Below are 4,325 nucleotides of genomic sequence, written 5' to 3'. Positions count from 1 at the left end.
TTTTTTGTTTTGTTTTTTTTTGCACATCCCATAAAATATAAATAAAATCCATTGTTTATTTTAGTTCATTATTTTTTGTGAGGTCAGTAAAGACTCCAGTAATGTGACCTACTGAAATTAAAGACTTGCACCAGTTTTTTATAACCTGTTTTGAGAGAGAAGCCTCTATTCTTTAATATGTTGTAAGGATTATGATAGGCTGACTTAGTAATAGACTTCAAGTGGTTGTTCAAATTTACATCTGTGTCCAAAAATTCAAGGTTTCCTGAGTGCTGAAATCTTTAGCCCTATTCAGTGTAGATGGTTGTCCTCGCATTTACAAGAAATTCTCACCCACTAATTCATTTAGATTAGTGGATTATTGGGACAACATTTATATTTTAAATCATAGAGGACCGAGAATAGAGGTCTGATGAAACCAACTATTGATTTTGGTTGGGTTTTTGATTTAACGCAGTACCGGAAAATCCCAAACATTTTCTACTCTCCGTATGATATGAGCAATGGGGAAATGATAAGGGCAACTATTGTATAGATGTTATCTTTAAATCAGCGAATTGTGACTTAATAATGTTAATTTTAAGCTGAAATCAAATATTTTACCTTGCTTTTCTTTTGCCAAAAACCACCAAAATTAATGTCTCCAAAAGCATCTGTTTGGGCGTTACAGACATGTTTTTTTTCGTCCCAGGTTTCTCCAGTGGACTCTCCTGCCTTGATGGCTTTATCAGTGTGGTCAGTCTTTGAGTTTCCACAACAACACACTTCGTCTTTGTCTTTGCTGTAAAAAACACAAATTGCATGATTGCATATGTTGGTGGAAGAGTTTCAAACATAGACACTATGATGATGATGTTACTGTACTGTATCTTGGTATCCTTTATTACCCTGACCTGCCTTTGCATCCAGACTACTGGAGAAATAAAAAGAATTACCTCCACTTGTCTAATTTCTCATGCATGAGGCAAAGTTTTTCCTATAAATGTCCAAACAGGTAAATTAAGATCTAAAATGTTAATGAAGTCCGGCTGTAAAATTAAAAGCTTCAGAACTGAAACATTTTCAACAAAAAGCTAAGTATTAATTGCTTATTTAACATGTAAAGCAAGACAGTAATGTAAAGTAGATATATTGATATTTCAGAGCACAGCAGAGACTTCAAATGCAATTTAACTGCAGTTAGAGACATTTCCTCTCATTAGTGAAACATGAAGAAACTGCAAGCACAGTTTAAAGAGTGGCAAATCATCCTACCTGGGATCCCTCTGGAAACAACAGCATTCCTTTTTTTTTATTTTCTCCCGGATCCATGGGGCAACAGCACGACGCTGGAAAGAAGGGGAGATGGACAGAGGTTTAGATGGTGCTTTGATTGCCCAAGTATGAACTGAATGTGACTGAATCCCTTGTTCCTTCAGGCTGCAACAACACAAAGATCAGTGGTGATCAGACTGAAGTCAGACTGCAGGCCGACAGCATGGAAGGAGAGAGCAATCTCTGCAGCTTTTGTGCTGGCATACAGTCTACGCTGCATCAGTGTATAAGCATTTCCCTAAATAAAATCCTGAGCAAAAAGTTACCTTCAACCAGTTAACCAGTTAGTTAAAAGTTCACTTTTAACTAACTGGTTAAACTTGGCATCAATATAACTGTGAAGACCTCAGAGTTGTCTATGAAAGTATTTTGAATTAGATAAAAGCAATTAATAATATTTGTAGTTTGCTGAGATGTATTTCTGAACAAACCAAGCTCAAATACAAAGATTAAACTCATAGCATCTCATTGTAGCTATGGAAACAACAATCCAATTTATTTTATTTTTTTAGTTAATCTCTCAAATTTAATAGAATTTTCAATTCAAAAATGTTGAAATTTTAAGTCTGTGGTCTCTGTTAGGCATTTAAGGGTGTCACCGAACATCTGAGGCATATTATATATACATACATACATACATACATACATACATATACATACATACATACATACAAGGAGGCAAGTACTTTTTCACATGACTGTATATGCAAGGTTTCATAAAAATCTAATTCTTCCTTCTTCTTCATAGGGGGAAGGGAGGAAATTCTATTTAACTATTGGAAAGAAATATGATTTTTTTTCCCCCAACTACAATATACTTAAGTTTATCACACATAAAACCAAAAAGAAAAAGAAAAAAAATGATTTTTTAAAAAGTAACTGGACTTAATTTCATGCATTTAAGTTGCTTTATGTAAAACTGTTTTAGTTTTTTCTCCTGGATGACTTCATTAGAATTAAACATACTTACCTGCCTCTCTTTCTCTTCTTCCTTCTTCTCTGCATCCTGATCTTTTTTCTGTTGCTTTGCCTAATGACACCATGACAAAACATTTTCATAAAAACTTCAGATTTTTTTTCAGAAAATAGTATTAACTTCCCTTTCAAAATACAGAATTTCTTACTTACTTGGTCTTTTCCTACACAGAAAAATGATTGGATGTCATTTTTAAATTTTTGTCCCACATTTGTTGATGGGATTGGCTAATAAAAAACAAACACACACTATGTTACTTGAAAAGTAGAAGAGAAGCAACACACACATTGTCATGCATTGAAGCTAACACATAAGACATGCAGAAGAGTGTTTAATTCAGATCATTATGAAGGCTGCCAGAGACTTGGTTAGCAGTGAGTTATTTTTTTTATTTTTATTACCAATTAATTTTTAGTTTAAAAATGTTAATCAAAGCACAACTTCTCTATAAACTGAAGATATTACAAATATTCTGACCTGGTCATTTGCTGCAGTCTTTGTTTCTGACAGATAAGTGATGTGCTGTGGGGTGGCGGCAAAAGAAGGAGTGCTTGGTGGTGTTGCAGAAGGTCCAGGGGTGACATTTAAATATATTGATGCGTCTGAAGATAAAATAAGGAGCATGATTCAAGAAATAAAAATACAAAAATAATTTAAAAATGGGCTGCTTGTGAAGCTCTCAACTCATCTTGCTTCGTCTTCATTGCAGCTCTTGCACAGGACCCTCAGAAAATACAGTGTTGTTGACATAAAGCACCCCATGGAAAACTATTACAAAATTATCTTTCTAACCAGAAAGATCATTTGAAAAATTCAGACTTTTTTTTTCACAAAAAAACACTCATCTTTTGAATTGCAGCTGTTTGTGATTGAGCTTACGCACACTCTTATGTGCTGCCGTCTATCACCCACATGTAGCAGATTAATTATTTCAAGAATTTTCAGAATTTCTTGCTAATTTTATTCCCAATTATGACAGACTTTTAATTTGTGGTGATTCAAATATCTTTGTTTGTTGTCCCACTGCCCCACTTGCATTTTAAGACTTTTGGTCTCTTAATTAATTAGCTTAATTAATTTAACACAATGAGCCCAACACATCATATGGGAATACCCTGGAGCATTTTATAACCCAGGGCCTGTCTATCTTACCCTGTGAAGTCTCTCTCAGATCATTTCCCTACTTTATTTCGATTTTCAGCTTTGTATTTTGTCAGGAAACCTTTGGTTGCAGGTAACCATTGCCACATTCTTACATCTGCTACTGTTGGACAGTTCACTACTTCTCTTATTGACTCGATTTTAGTCATCAGCAGGTTTTTCCTCAGAAAAATGCCTGTCTTGATTGGCCGTCTTTGCCCCGAGCCCTGCATTTCTGCAGATTGAAATAGTATTACTAGGAAGAGGTGGAGAAGCCAGATTTTTTTTTTCACAGATTATCTTTCTCATACCATACTGTCATGATATTGTGACAGTTTTAACAAACATGTAAAGAAACGTATTTTTGTAAAAGTTACATACCGTAGCCTTAAATGGTGACAGATCTGTGTTGTTATTTACCAGCATAAATGGAGGAGATCACAGGCAGATGGAAGGAGAGTAAATACTGGATATCTCATATACTGTAACTGATATAATTTTATTTTCTTAATTTCTTATTCTCTGATAGATTTTATTTTGGTTTACATTAACAGTATTTTCTGTAATAGTTGCAGTATTTCAGTTTCCTGCTCCGTTTGAAATATATGTCAAGGAATCAATAAAATTTGAATCAAAGCATTTCTGATTCTGGATAAAAATCTTTTGCAAGAAGGGAAAGAAGATATCTTTGTAATATCTATTTACAAACCGACACAGCCTATGTACAAAGATAAAAACAAAATAATGTTATGAAAGTGATGTAATAAGCTACAATAACAAACAATGGTGCACTATTAGTGCTGTATTTCCAATATTTGGTTTTGTTTCTGTTCTGTATGGTTTACAATCTTTTGCAAACAAAGTGTGGCACTTTGACACCATTTAGGCCTGCATG

The 4,325-nt window shown here is 34.1% G+C and overlaps 1 pseudogene; it reads right to left on the bottom strand.

Moving 5' to 3' along the window:
• Positions 1-2,319, bottom strand: part of LOC106948018 (transient receptor potential cation channel subfamily M member 2-like) — a 33,975-nt pseudogene extending 31,656 nt beyond the window's left edge.
• Positions 2,320-4,325: the final 2,006 nt, after the last annotated feature.

This window comes from Poecilia latipinna, unplaced genomic scaffold, assembly GCF_001443285.1.
Source record: "Poecilia latipinna isolate Pla-1442-1.1 unplaced genomic scaffold, P_latipinna-1.0 Scaffold269, whole genome shotgun sequence".
Taxonomy (NCBI): Eukaryota; Metazoa; Chordata; class Actinopteri; order Cyprinodontiformes; family Poeciliidae; genus Poecilia; species Poecilia latipinna.
The sequence above is the reverse complement of the archived record's forward strand: the minus strand, read 5'-3'. Positions and strand labels throughout refer to the sequence as shown.